General features: G+C 38.1%; 1 protein-coding gene across 5 annotated transcripts in view; it reads right to left on the bottom strand.

Annotated features, from left to right (window-relative positions):
- ADAMTS20 (ADAM metallopeptidase with thrombospondin type 1 motif 20) overlaps positions 1-15,465 on the bottom strand; it is a 163,132-nt gene that overhangs the window by 133,943 nt on the left and 13,724 nt on the right. The window lies entirely within an intron of this gene.

Here is a 15,465-nt window from a genome sequence, read left to right as displayed (position 1 = left end):
CATCACCTTTTTTTTTTTTTTTTTAGATTGTATCTATGTGACAGCGTACAAGCAGGGGAAAGGCAGGCAGAGGGAGAAGGAGAAGCAGACTCCCCACTGAGCAGGCAGCCTGAGGCAGGGCTCAATCCTAGGATCCTGGAATCATAACCTGAGCTGAAGGCAGACACGTAGCCAACTGAGCCACCCAGGTGCCCTGGATCATCAGCATTTTAAACCACTTGTTAAGTAGCCAACAGGGCTCCCAATTCAAAGAATAGTTATGTGCCTTGAAATAGTGATCATATCAGATATTATAAAATCTAACTTATTTCCTCAGGATTTAGGTTTTCTGGATTCTATGTCCTACTATGCCAGGCTACTAAGTTTTGTTATTAATGCTACTATGGACACTAATAAACCTAATAAACAGTAATTTACCATGGACTGGTATACTTCACCTAAGTTATCTCCTTTATTATTAATTCTGTAAAGTTGGTACTTTTAATATCCTCATTTTATGTGAAAAGGGGAAACAGGAAGGTTAAAGTCAACTATCCAGGTAATAAAATAATTCTGGAACTTTTTTTTTATTTTTTTATTTTTTTATTTTTTTTAAATTTTTTTTAAATTTATTTATGATAGTTACACAGAGAGAGAAAGGCAGAGACATAGGCAGAGGGAGAAGCAGGCTCCATGCACCGGGAGCCCGACGTGGGATTCGATCCCGGGTCTCCAGGATCGCGCCCTGGGCCAAAGGCAGGCGCTAAACCGCTGCGCCACCCAGGGATCCCAAGGAACTTTTTTTTTTAAAACATTAGTATTCAATACAAAGACTTATGAAAATCTATAGTCTCCATGATTTTTCAATATTAAAAATCACCACCACCCTTTTAGAATTATGGCACATAGATTCTAAAGTATTTTACAAAGTTGTATTTCAAAGAGGTTCCCCCGTTAATTAGAACCCTACCTACTAGTAATAAGTGTGCAGATTATGGACTTGCCTGTGACTGGCCAAAACTTGAAACATAAAACAATCATTACATCACCAGTCCTCATTGCATCCCTGAATCAGTTTCTATTATAGTACACATTTTAAAACAGACACGTGACACAGGTTACACGCAATTTCAACAGCCACCAACTAAGTGGCATAACAAAGAAATGAATTCAGATTTCCTCAGTATCAATTATTAGAATTCCAGATCACATGACTCTTCTAAAGGTCATATGTAGTAAGACATGTAGAATGTTAAGAATTTAGTTAACCAGGGTCATAATGGAAAATGCTGTCTCCTACAAAACCAAAAGAGGAACTAACTAGTCATATTCATGAGAATATGGGGTCTAGTCCTTCTTGAATTTCAGAATCAGAACTGAGCCAAGATTTAGACATAAAGTCATTTAGCTCCACTGTGCATGGGCTTGAGACAGTTTCAGTACCATCCTTTCACTCTAGAGGCCCCGAAACAAACAAACAAAAAACCACTGGAAACCCCCAAAGTATTCCCATTAATCCTATATGTAGCAAGAAATTCTAGTTCCTTCTGCTACGAAGGCTGACAGGACAAAGAACACACATGTCAAGCATTACAGTAAATAAAATACCCTTTCTTCACCTACCTTTTCAATAAGCCTCCCCGTGAGTTCACTCTAGAGATGCAGAAGACAGGTCTCCCTAACAAGCTGAATCAATCCTTACACAGGAGTTGAAAATAGGCACACGTTCATTCGTAAGTTCAAAACCTTAGGATGATTTTTGGTAGAAAGGAACATGCACTGGCTTTCTCTTGAGCTTCTGGAAGCCCAATCACTACACCCAAATGGTACAGAAGACAAACTGCATAACGTTTTGCATTTTACGAAGTGCTTTTTACCCACAACTTCAAATCCTATCCCTTATCAACAATTCTAAGCAAAAGGAGACTAAGATAAATTAGTCAACTGACACAAGTGTTAAGACTTCTGAGGGACAACCATACACATGCCAATAGGATATTCTAAACTCCTACTCTATGGCTTCTTGAAGAGACGTCTGAAAGTGTTAGGAGTTAAATTTACATCCGAGCATCTGAAAATACAAATGAAATGTGACATTTCATTCTTTACGGAAAAATCACTTATTCAGAACTCATGTTGAACACTGATCTCTAGTCGGTTTATTTTGCAAGTGTGGCTGAAAATATAGCAGAACACGAATAAAACTGACAACAGTACAGAATTCTACTTTATTCATCTTATCTTCCTACCTTCAGATGAGCCATCATGACAATCCAATTCTAACTCATATCCACTTAGCATGATTTTTTTTTTTAAACGACAGAGAGGCCACTTGAGTTGGGAATGGTGAGAGGGAGAGAAGAAACCCAAGAAGGCCCCACACTGAGAATGGAGCCCGACTCGGGGCTTGAAGTCATGACCCTGAGATCATGACCTGAGCTGAAAAAATCAAGAGTCAGATGCTTAACAGACTGAGCCATCCAGGCACTCCACCACTTACTAAGAATTAACACCTAACCTATTAACTATTGCCCAAATTTCAGAGGAGTTGCTCCGGAACTACAAGATTTCCCAGAGGACAGTCAGCCTCATGCCTGTGGAATCATTCCAAAAACACAGTTAGGTCATTTTAAGTACTGAGTATTCTAGTATCTCCCAAAATGCAGTTAGATAAAAGCAGGCATTTGTAAATATTATGACCTCTATTTGCTCTATCACAATTCAAGTGTTGGTGTTATATTATTTTTCCACCCTAGGACTAACTTGTTAAAAATACTAGTATGGGTATTTCCTATTAGTTTGTCTTGAGTGGGTTTTTTTTTTCTTTTTTGGAAAATAAGGTTATAACTCCTAAGAATCTAAAAAGGAATCTAATCTTATACTTCAACTCATTCTTGCCTAATGCTACTCTGGCCATTCTAATTTCTCCTAGACCTGGCATTCTGAACTAGCTTTTGACTGAAAATAGAATGCTCATGTGAAATATTCTTCTACTCTTTGATATTTGCTTGAGAGGTTTTTTTTTTTTTCAAATATGGTATTAATGTTAAGAAACTTAGGTCTAATTAAAGGCCATCATAATATAAAATGTTAAAATTAAAACTCTGAAGTCATAGTACTTAATGTCTGTATCATGGAATTAACTTCTATTCACATTGCTTTTGTCAGCTTTTATGAAGTCCACTGATTTTGATTTGAGATACGTGGGAAAAAAAGAAATCAAACTTTGAAGTCATTGATAAACTGAATTCTTATTTTCAAATAGATACTCATTTTATGGTACATCTCAGAATGTCATAGATCACCATGATTTAAAAAAGAGTGTTTTTGTCAATCTTAACATCAGGATATTAATCTAATCTAACATCTAGGTACAGTTATGCGTATGCAAAGAAAGTTGTAGACTGCAGACTAACAGGTCACAATGAGGGAGTTTTATCCTCCTCAGTTTTCTGGCTCTCTTCCAAGAAAGAAAAGCCCAAGAAAGCAGCCTTCTTGGGGTAGGTCCAAAGGTCTGGATATTCTCCACATGAAACAGTGTATCTGTCGCCTGACCTGGCAAGGGGCCCAACTCTTACTCCAGCAGTAATGATCTTCACAAAGAGTAGAACACAGGCAGGGACCAGCCAAGAGCATGGACCATGCTTGTGCTGTTTCCCCTGCATTTGTACTCATTGTGAGAGCAGCCCAATCTCATGTCTCCAGGTCTTTAAATAGGGCAGCAATACTGAATCAGATTCTAATTGCAAATAATTAAAGTCTTTACTTCCTTTTCAGGAGGAATTATCACATGGGTAAGCGGTAGAGAGCCAAAGATTAAAATTTACTTCACTAAGCATTTGCAATTAAATCGTGGTTGGTAGACCAAAGGACAACTGTAGAATGAGCCATATGGTTGATTAACAATCTAAAACTATAGGTAGAAAAATTTATGTTTACTGCTCCTTACAAATCTATTAAGTTATTTTCACTTCTTTGGTCTGTAGATCTCAGATATTAGTGAGCAAAATAAAAATAAGGATATCCCTACACAGCTCACATACCCTGGCCCATCATTTTAATCATTCCCTTTCATAGACCATCTTCTTGCTTTCAAGGGACAAAATTACAAACCAAATGGACTCATGAACAAGTATACGAAAATTCTAAATAAGTTATCAAAGCCAGCCTGATAAAAACATGAGGTGGACTTGACATTTGAAAATCAATTATCTGGGGGCACTTGGGTGGCTCCGTAGGTTAAGGTCACAAGGTCATGAGATTGATCCACTATAGGACTCCACACTCAGCATGGAGTCTGTTTAAGATTCTCTCCCTCTGCTCCTGCTTGTACATGCACTCTAAAATAAATTTTTAAAAAATCAGTTATCCGAAGAAAAATACATGATCACCTTGGTATAAGCAGAGGAAAATACTTTTGATGAAATTCAACACCCAGTAATAATAAAAATTAAGCTAGAAATACAGGGGGAACTTCCACAGACATTGCGCATGTTAGAAAATGATGAAATTTTCCCTCCTAAAATCAGTGATAAGGCAAGGATTTTCATTATTGCCAGGTCTTGTCAACTTTGTTCTACAAATCCTAGCCAGTGCAATAATAGAAAAGAAATAAAAGGTTAACAGATTGTAAAGAAATAACTGTCTTTGTGATTTTTCATGTACAAATCCAAAAGCATCAACAGATAAACTATTAGGATATATGAACAAGGTTGCTGAACAGTAAACTCAATATGAAAATTGTTTTTTTATGTAGAAAAAATGAAGTTTTCAATATTATACCCCTTACAGTAAAAAAAAAAAAAAAAAATTCACCCAATACCCCAATGCCCAGGAACAAACGACATACAACAGCTCTACAAAGATGTAGGACAGCTCTACACTATTAATGTGGGAAATAAGGCACCCCAGGTGGCTCGGCGTTTTGGCGCCGCCTTCGGCCCAGGGTATGATCCTATAGACTCTGGATTGAGTCCCATGTCGGGGCTCTCTGCGTGGAGCCTGCTTCTCCCTCTGCCTGTGTCCCTCATGGATAAATAAATAAGATCTTTAAAAAAAAAATGTGGGAAATAAATAAATGGAGGATATGCCATACCGATGGGTTAGAAGACACTATAAAGATACCACCTCACCAGATTGAGCTCTTGATTAATAAAATCCATTTTTTTTTCCTTTTGCAGAAACCAACAACCTGATTCCAAGATTTATATGTAAATGCAAAGGGTAAAGAAAAACCAAGACAATCTTGCGAAGTCAAGGGCTTCTTCCACATTTCATAACTTATAGAGCTATTTTTTAAATACAGTACACAATTTTTTAAGTACAGTAGCACAATGAATAGACCAACAGAAGTCCCAAATAGATCCACATATAGGGACACTTTTCTGAATAAATGTGATACATTTTTAAAATTCTTATGAAATACCTGTTAACAAAATAAAGTTTTATTTACTATTGCTTTGGATGGTTTCTTTAAGTCCATTTTGGGGATTTTGACAAGAGTAATGTGTTTAAAATTGACAGACTGAGCTCTTATTTTCAGATAGGTTTTTTAATTTAATACTATATCCCAAAATTTAACATAGGACTTTTTATTTTTTTTATTTTTTTTTTTAACATAGGACTTTTTAAATGAAGCTTTTCACAACAGGATTAGTTCCTAACAAACGCAGCCTAAAAATAATTCATCTAAGTCTCTTCACAATACTAAAGTTTTATTCATGCCAAGATTCTTGAACCCATTTCAATTAGCACATCTGAGGTCACCAATCATCCCCTAACTTAGCAAAATTCAGTAATCAGTTCCAAATCTTCATATTCTTTGAATTCCTATCATTTAGCCAATTAATCTATCCTACGTTTCTGAGAAGTCTTCAAATGGCTTTGGGGCACACATTCTGGTCCCTTTACTACCTTCCTGGCTTCTTAAACTTTCCTAGTTTAATCTTCACCTTTTCAAGTGTTAAACACTGGCATTGCACACAGTTCAGTTCCCTTCTGTATTCTGATCTATTCTCCATGCAACTTCATACAGCCTTAGATGTAGGATATAGGATATGCTACTCTAATTCCTGTTATTTCAAGCCGAGACACCCTTACTGACCTTCCAATTTATTTTCTATTGCCTACTTGGCTTGTCTCCCTCTGGATATCTAGTTGGCAGCGCAAACCCAAAATATCTAAGGAGAAAAAACAAAAACAAAAACAAAACAAAAACAAAACTCCTGATGTTCCTTCCTAAACCTGTGGTTCCCATAGCCTTCCCCATGCTCAATAAATGAAAACTCCATCCTTCCATTTGTTCAGGCAAAAATTAAACACACTATTTAGGATAATCTGACCACTCTTACTCTCAACATTCAACTCCCCACACTTGTCAGCTTGACCATCAAAACACATAGTTTTGCAGGTGGCTACTTCTAACTTTATGGCTACACTCTAATTCCAGACCTCATCATTGCTCAGCCTGATTACTGCAGTACCCTCCTAACTCTCCTTGCTTTTCCCTTGTTCTGCTGGTCTTTTCTGCATGTAATGATCTGTATGATCTCTTTAAAACGTAGGCTGATCTAGGTTTCTCTCCTGTTCAAAATCCTTCTAATATTGGAGCCAAAATCCTTATTATGATTTACAATACCCTATGTGTTGGGGTAGATTCACCATGAACCAAAAGCTACTTAAACTTCTGGTCTCTCATAAAAATCCCTTTTCCAGGCCTTAAAAAGAATCCTAGAGATTTTGCATTAATTTTTCTTAAAGCACCCTCCCCTTAATCTGTTTAGTCTTCAGGCCCTACAACCTGGATCCACCCATTAACAACTCAATCTAGCCTCCCACTACCACTGTGACTTCATCTCCTACTACCCCCCCCCCCTACTTGTACAGGCTGGTTATGGGACATGTTAAACAGGCCCCAGCACCTTTGTAGCTTCAGCGAAGGAGGCACTCAATAAATATTTTACAAATGAAGGAACAAATGAATAAACAAATCCATGTTGGGGCAAGGTTGAGACCTTAGCCTCCAGAGTTATTAATGCGAAACAAGAACAAGAATCTCCCCTTAACAGCTTTTTTTCTTCACTTAATCACATGGAACAGGAAAAACCCCTACATGTCTTACCACTGCACTCATCTTGCTTACCTTCTCCTTCCTTCTCCCAGCCCACCATGAGGTGAGAAACAAAGGGCAGACTACTGACCCAGCACCATAAATTTTCTCTTTCCAGCTGAATGCTATGAACAGAAGCCTCCAGGACTAGTAGTGAATACACTAAAAAGAATTCAGAAATTTCTATTTGCTGTTGCAAAATCAGATTTTGAAAGTCAAAACCTGAATATTACCTTTGGACTTCCACTTTGTACTTTCCCCATCCCCCAAATAAGATGCTGAGGAATGTATGTCTAGAAAGCCAAGTGTGAGTAATCCCAATTTGCTAAAATATATACAAAAGTATTAGATATAGCAGTAGAAAAGTGAATTAACCTAAAACTCTACACAGTTTTACACCAAACGTACTACTGGTCCTTTTACATAGCCTGTATGTTACTAATATCTCAGCCCTCTATCCATTCTATCTCTCAGCAGGTTAACCTATTAATCTATTGTCAAAAACATCCTTCATTCTGAATTTCTCACCAGTTTTGGGCTTTTCCTTTTGTAGTGCTTAAAGTACCTCAATTTTTCCAACACTAATCACAACTGTTCACCTGTTTGTACACATTCTCATTTTCTCTACCTAGCATTTATTCCTCCAACAGTCCCCAGTTTCAACTTGGGTACCTATCCCAGCAACCCCAGTGCTGTCTGATTCCAGTTGTATCGTCCTAACCCACAAGCAGGGTTGGTCTGGCTGATTACAGCTCTGCCACCAATAACAGCAATTGGTTCAGGCCAAGTCAGATCCCACAAAATAATCAGACCCTATACTAGGACCTTAGTTTGAACTACTGGGGCGATGTAGTTCCCAATATCCCCTGGATTGGTGTGGTTAAAGTCCAAATCCCTTCACCAGGCTTACCCATACCTTCATTAGCTTGCTCCTCCTTACTTCTCCAGCATCACATCATCCTGGCATCTTCTGGCATCCCACACTTTACTTTTGGTTTCCTAAGTGGTTTAAGCACTGACTCCTCCCCAGGCATTTGCACATGCTGTCGCTTCTATCTGGAATACTTTTTGCCCTCTCCCTTTCTCCTGACCAATCCTGCTCATCTTTTGAGCTTCGGATAAGGAGTTATTTTTTCAAGTAAGCCTTCTGACTTTCCCATCTGAGCTACATCTTCCTATGAGGCCCCAAATCATCTTCCGAATTAACCTTGTCTTACACACCTGACGGAGCAGAAAGGTTATTTTGGTAATAATAATTCCCATTCATCCGCCCAGCAGTTATTATATACATAATTAGTATTAGTTGCTGTGAAGAATGTAAAAAAAAAAAAAAAAAGTGGAATAAAAAAAAAGTGGAATAAAATGCTACCATTTCCTTTGAAGAACATAAACAAAATCTTAAAATCAACAGGTGGGACAGAAGTATAACAAATTTAAGAACAATGCAAGACAGTGTTAATTACATGAACAATATAGCCCCTAAATTTTGGGATATTCCATAGCTCATAATTCCAGAGACCACATTCTTAACCTTAAAAAACTGTAAGCAGGTATATGAACCAGAAGAAAATAATTAAGATGCTAATTATAAAACAATTTAATAGCAATTTTCAGTAAAGCAAGAAATTAAGAATGTACAATTAGTGAAAGACCTAAAAATGAATGATTCCAATCACATTTAATATTTTTTGTTTGTATAAATGAAGACCATCTTAAGTATTTACATCAACTCCTATTTAGAGTAAAGGTTTGTTTTACACAAATTTGAGATGGAAAAGATTAAGGAAAATTGTGTTAAGGCTAAATGACTAAATATGAAACAAGCCAAAGGAAGTACAAGATAGTAGATCACTGAAGAGCAAGCACTACTATGAGGCTAAGTGGAAATGTATTCAATTCCAGCAGAGGAGGCTTACATTGCTGTCAAGTGAAAACTCACAGGAATTTTACCAAGTTGCAAAGGGACTAAAAACCTTATACACAAATTTCAAAAACACAAAGCGCACCAACCTAAAGCAAAGATGAAAAGTACTCTTAATGGAGGTACAACGGAAAAACAAACGTGAATTTCAATGGGTTAATAGTCTCAGTCCCTCCTCAACCGATTTGATAATTACATGAACCAAAACAAGTTGACAAGAGTAAAAAAAAAAAAAAAAAAAATTAAAACTCCTAACACATGAGAAGCTCTAATTTTACAGCCATGGAAGGAAATAAAATTGTAATGGATTTAAAGTAGTTTGACACCATTATATTTAAGACACTAGCAGATCTTACTCTCCAATCAAGGGCTATGATTAGGATAGCTTATCTTACACGTTAAGACCTCGTAATCCTCTCCTAATTCACTTCCAAGCTAGCAGAGAGGTTATCAAGGGGAAAACAACCTTGCCTTCAAAACGGAGAATAAATCAGTATTTCTAGTCTAATGATACAGTATAAATAACCCTTGTATAAAGAAGAGATTTAGAAAAACTCAATTCTTAGGAGTAGACAGGTAGACAAAAAGAACTGTTACTGCACCTAAAATGTAAGAGATTAAAGTTACTTTCCATGTTCGGTTTTCAAAATGCTCCCAACTCTGGTTCCTAGGATATTGGTTCCCTTCCTCACTACCCATTTCACATAACTTAATCGAGGTAGGAATTAACCACTTATTAGCAGCCCTTGTCAGTTAAGATTTCAGGCAAAACAGAACTTCAAAGCTCTGGGACATGGTCACAGACTTAACACAAAATAAGCATCATATATGGGAAATGAATTCTTCTCTTTGGAATACACTATTACATGCAAATTTCATTATACAAGCAGAGCATTCAACTGGCAAAATAGGTCCACTAATAAGAACCCTGTATGCATGGAACAACAGTCACACCACTACTAGGTTCCTGCCCTTCCCTTCAGAGGACACATCTGTAAGAATGATCAGAGCTCAGGGTTACTTTGAAGATCCGTAAGATGACCATGAAGAGCACGCTTCACAATCCGCATTAGGCAGCCATACTGCAGAGGATTCACAATCTCAAAACCTTAACAGATCAAATTTCACTATTTAGGATTTTTCCTTGGGGACAAAATTTAACTTCAAAACATTACTAATAAGACTGATGAGGGCAGCCCAGGTGGCTCAGCAGTTTAGTGCCGCCTTCAGCGCAGGGTGTGATCCTGGAGACCAGGGATCGAGTCCCACATCAGGCTCCCTGCATGGAGCCTGCTTCTCCCTCTGCCTGTGTCTGTGCCTCTCTGTCTCTCATGAATAAATAAATAAAATTAAAAAAAAAAAGACTGATGAATAACTACTTAAAATATTCTAAAGGACATGAAAGTTAAAGCAAAAAGGGAGATCTGAACAGCTGAGGCAGATGATCTGTCATTCAAATACACATCTTCTCTAGGTAATTACTTTTCAAAAGTAATACTTGCTAAATTTCCGTTGTATAGCATGCATTTGATTTAGATAGATTTGGCCCTCCCCACCACCAAAAAAGGCTTCTTTGGTGACTGGTAGAGATGGAGAGGGAGGTAGAAGAGAGTGGTGGCTTCAAGATTTAGATGCACTGGATCCAAGTGCCACTGAGACACCCAACAAAACACAAGCAGCAGACAACCGTAGGCTTGAGATTTAACCTTAACAAGCAAGAGTTAACATTTAGAGAGTATAATCCTTTAATTAGGGAAGTAGGAAAAAAATCACGCAGACAATTTAAAAATGGTCTAAAACGGTGGCCACAAAAAGCACATAAAAAAAAACTTAAATATGGATGGGAGAGCATTAACCAGCAGGGAGAGAAATGGGATGAATGGTAAGAAAGAAGTCAAAGTGGAAACAAATTAGTTCAGAGAAGCCAAAGGCATAGGACAATTACATTAAAGTCAAGCAACAGGGGCGCCTGGGTGGCTCAGCCGGTTGAGTGACTCAATTTTGGCTCAGGTCACCTCAGGGTTGTGAGACTGAGCCCCACATCGGCCTATGCCAGCTGGGAATCTGCATGAAGATTCTCTCCGACTGCCCTTCCCCCTCACCCAGGCACTCTCTCAAACAAATCTAAAAAAAAAAAAAAAAAAAAAAAAAAAAAAGTCACTCCATACTGAGAAATGAGAAATACCCCCTAAAAATGAGTTAGTGGTGAGAGGTTATTGCTTTTGGCAAGTAGGTCACAAGTGATCTTGAGAGTAGTTTTAGTAAAGGGTGGGCAGATGAGTGAGTTCTCTGTAGCTTTTTCTATACGTATTTAGAAGCTTGAGTTGAGTCTTAAATGTACCATTAACAAGTTTATTAGCTCAAAATATTAGCCATGGTCAGGGATCTTGGAAAGTTTTAGGATTTGTAAACAGGTAGCTAACCAGCCAAATGCAGCTCTTGTGTTTCTTCCCCAACCCCACCCCCATCCCCTACACAAAAATATGAGATTTTCAAATCATAAAATACAAAAGATCCGGTAATACTGGTCTCCCATTCGCGGTGTACCCTTTGCCAGAAGCATGCCTGTGTCCTGGTGGATACCTCTGTGTCCTAATGGCACCTCACTTTACTCATTTCCTATGACTTCCTGGTCCCCAAAGCTGTGAAGTACTGAAGCTGGAAACCTGGAAACTTGACCTTTACTGAAATAAACATCAGCCATTTACTATCTACTCTAGGTTAAGACCCAGAAAGGTAAAGTCTCAAAGCCAGAACTCTTCCTGACTCCTGGCTTAAGTCAACTGTGGTCCCTGCTGACACTAAAGACATCCAGCTTTCCCCAAACTGATGCTGATTTAATCTTTAAAAGGGAAATCATCCGTGTGTGAAGGAAATTTGCAAGAATTTTCATGCATTCACAGGAATATTATCCACATGGCTTACACACAGAACAAGCTTTACCACCTCAAAGCGGAGGAAAAAGCTTTAAGGAAATTATCTTCCATGTACCGTCTTACGTGCACTTCACTGGACATTCCAATCCTTTGTCAACAACAGAGCTGCTTCGGTTCAGTACCCTGGCCTTCAGTCTCTTCTCATTCAAACCCAAAACTATCTGTAAAAAATAAATACTGGGCAGCCCAGGTGGCTCAGCGGTTTAGTGCCGCCTTCAGCCCGGGGCCTGATCCTGGAGATCGAATCCCACGTCCGGCTCCCTGCATGGAGCCTGCTTCTCCCTCTACCTGTGTCTCTGCCTCTTTCTCTCTCTCTCTTTCTCTCTCTCTCTCGAATAAATATTTTTTAAAAATAAAATAATTAAAAAATAAATACTGCCAAGTGAGTAACACCTTCAAAAGATCATAGGATGTCTCAGCTTTAAAACGGGTTCCTCAATGCCTATGGAATAGCCCACAAATCCTACAGTCCTTTCAGATCTGCATCTGTACCTTCAGAATCCCATTTCCCCTACCTTCCCATACTCTTCATGCACGTCAGGACTCTGAACATACCAATACTATTCCCTCTTCTCTACAGACCTCTTCTAACTCCTACGGGTTAATTCATGATTTGACATTCAGCCACAGAATCAAACTGTTTTATCCTTATGTCTGCCAGCACAGCCCAGCTTTCACAGGCACATTAAAGTCCTTAAAAGCCTTCAACCTACAAACCCCAGTACTGATTTTACTTTCTGCCCAACAGAGGCCCTCTCCACCTAACAACCTCCCAACAGTGTAGTAATAAAGCCTTTTGCCCATACTCTCTCCCACACTTCCCTGCCTCCTGACCAACCCAGATGCTTCCCCACATGGCTCATCATGGGCCATGTCCCCATCTCTTGAAAATTTTAAGAGATTTAAAGGCAGTATCTCCATGTCTGTCACTTTACCATGCTTTATCCAAAACTTTTGAATGCAAGTCCCCCTCTACTACCACCCTTTTTATTTTGCTTAGAAAATGCTTATGGGGCAGCCCCGGTGGCGCAGCAGTTTAGCGCCCGCCTGCTGCCCGAGATCGAGTCCCACGTCGGGCTCCCTGCATGGTGCCTGCTTCTCCCTCTGCCTCTCTCTCTCTAGCTGTGTCTCTATGAATAAATAAATAAAATCTTAAAAAAAAAAAAAGAAAGAAAATGCTTATGAATCCTTCACAATGGAGATTAAGTGGTTTAAATATCACCACCTTGGTAAAACCCAAAGCAGTTGTTCTCAGCTCCTTCAGCTGCATAAAATATCGCTCCTAACCCAGGGCAGCCTTGGTTGTTTTGTGATTTCTGTTCTTGTGTTCTTTTACACCCACTGGGCTTTGAGAACCTGAATGAAGAGAGTCATGCAAGTCTTACCCAGTACAATCCTTTGTACATATTAGGGACTCAAAGACTAAGAAAGAAGAAACTTAGAAAAAACTAGAAAAAAATCATAGAAACTTTAAAGCTGGCTAACATCATCTAAAATCTACTGAAAGACATTTAATTTTCACTCACATCAAGTTCTGTTTAATAGAACAAATGTTTTAAGCTCCTAACCCCGTAACACGGAGAGAAGAGGGACAGAGTAGCAGCGGAAGAAAGGGAGCAGGGCTTGCCAAATCTGAGAAACATATCAGTTCTGCTCTGCCTTGGATGATAAGCAATGGAACCTCACTTAAGATCCAGAAGATTTTTCATTCCTGTCAACCTTTTCAGAGCTTCCCCATTCTGAGGTTTTAGTTTTGTTAGGGTAGATGGTGGTAGTGTTGTGGGGGGCTAAGGGGAAACATCTGCTCATTTTGAGGGTTTTTCTGTGTTTTGTTTTTTGTTATTTCTACTCAATTTTACTTCCATCTGACGCCTACCTGGGAGCCTGGTATCCACAACAGGTAGGTTTGGCTACCAAATATAATCTGAATGGCCTTAAGATACATGGTGAACTCTGATGTTGAAAACAACCTAATTCATCAAGGCTGAAACTGCTATGAATTGCAACATTTTTGAGTCACAATGAATTAAGACCATGAACAGAGGTGTGAAAAAATTAGTTTTCCACTTAACGTTTTTGGTTCATATGCTAAATATCTTTAAGCCAACCTATTTGAAGAGGTTCTCATGAATGCTCACCTACAGAATATAAGATCCTCCAAGTATTTCTGAATAATGTGTGAATTGAGGAAGAAAAAGCCTTTGATAACATTTTAGTAATTACATTCCCAACTCTCCATTTTTACTAACAAAATGATGATTAGCAGCTAATTATTTAGGCCATTAATTGATTGCTTTGTGATTAAAACTATGTATGTTAACTGTACTTAAAAACGGAGGTACTTTAAGAATGGATATTGCCTTCCATGTTTTAGTAATTAAATGTTGTGGAAAAGTATATTGTGATTAGAAAACAAAATACCACAGCTTTTTCTATTTTTGTGGGGTTTTTTTATAATAAATCTTTAGTATAAAAATTTTTTTAAACAAAAGCCTCTGGCTTTTCTTGTACCATTCTCTTTCTGATAATGAACACTGAGTGTGAATGCAAAACCCTGCATATCATTATGTGAAACATTTATGCATTCAGAGTGTCTACTTGGTGGTTTTCTTCTTAAGAAGCTAAACAATTCATTAAACAAGCTGCTCCTGAATGGTAGATCAGAACAAGCATAAGCTGCCTTCTGTAGAATTCTATTGTGAAGCTGTACCCATTTGTGTTTTCTTTGAAGCCATAAAAATGAAACCCTTATGCTCATATTAAAAGCATAAGAAAGGCATCTATTATGTCAATAGATTTAAAACACGGCCTTAGACACAGTGAGAACCACTCCAAAATGGCACTCTTATAATAGCAAAGGTTAAGAAGTGCATTCCCAGAGAAAACCTTCAAAGGCCTACATATCATTATATCCCAAAACAGATGGCATTGCAGTGTTTGGAACTATAGTTTATGGACACCTACAATCTCAAATAAATCCTTTCTAATCCCACTCTTTTGTCTAGATTTTGTACTTTGATGATAACTGCAGGTGCCTTTCTCCATTCTTCAGAGAATGACAAGGATATGAAGATTCATGTACACACATGGACACAACTCTTACTAGGACTTTAATGCACAAATATTTTACTAGCATCAGATTTATACTTTATAGATACCTAGGATTCCTACCTTCTAATCCATTATAAATCTTCAGCCTGAATTTTGTAGGAAAATCAAACATCTACGTCATCCTGGTGGAAGTATAAACTCATGAAAATCATTTTACAAACAATATGAATTCTCTACAATTTGTGTGTATACTCAGGAGAATCTCAACACGGCAGGTGGAAACAAGAAAATTCACAGCAGCACCATTTATAAGAATGACAAAATGCACATAGCCCAGCCCAAAAGTTTATCAATAGGAAAATGAACAAATGGACTGTAATATACTCAATATTGCATAGCAATGAAGAATGAACTTCTGCACACACCAATATAAACCTCAAAAGCAATGTTGAGCAAGAGTGAGAAAACTA

Source organism: Canis lupus, chromosome 27, assembly GCF_003254725.2.
Source record: "Canis lupus dingo isolate Sandy chromosome 27, ASM325472v2, whole genome shotgun sequence".
In the NCBI taxonomy this organism is placed as follows: Eukaryota; Metazoa; Chordata; class Mammalia; order Carnivora; family Canidae; genus Canis; species Canis lupus.
Note: the sequence above shows the minus strand (reverse complement) of the source record. Positions and strands in the feature narration are given on the sequence as shown.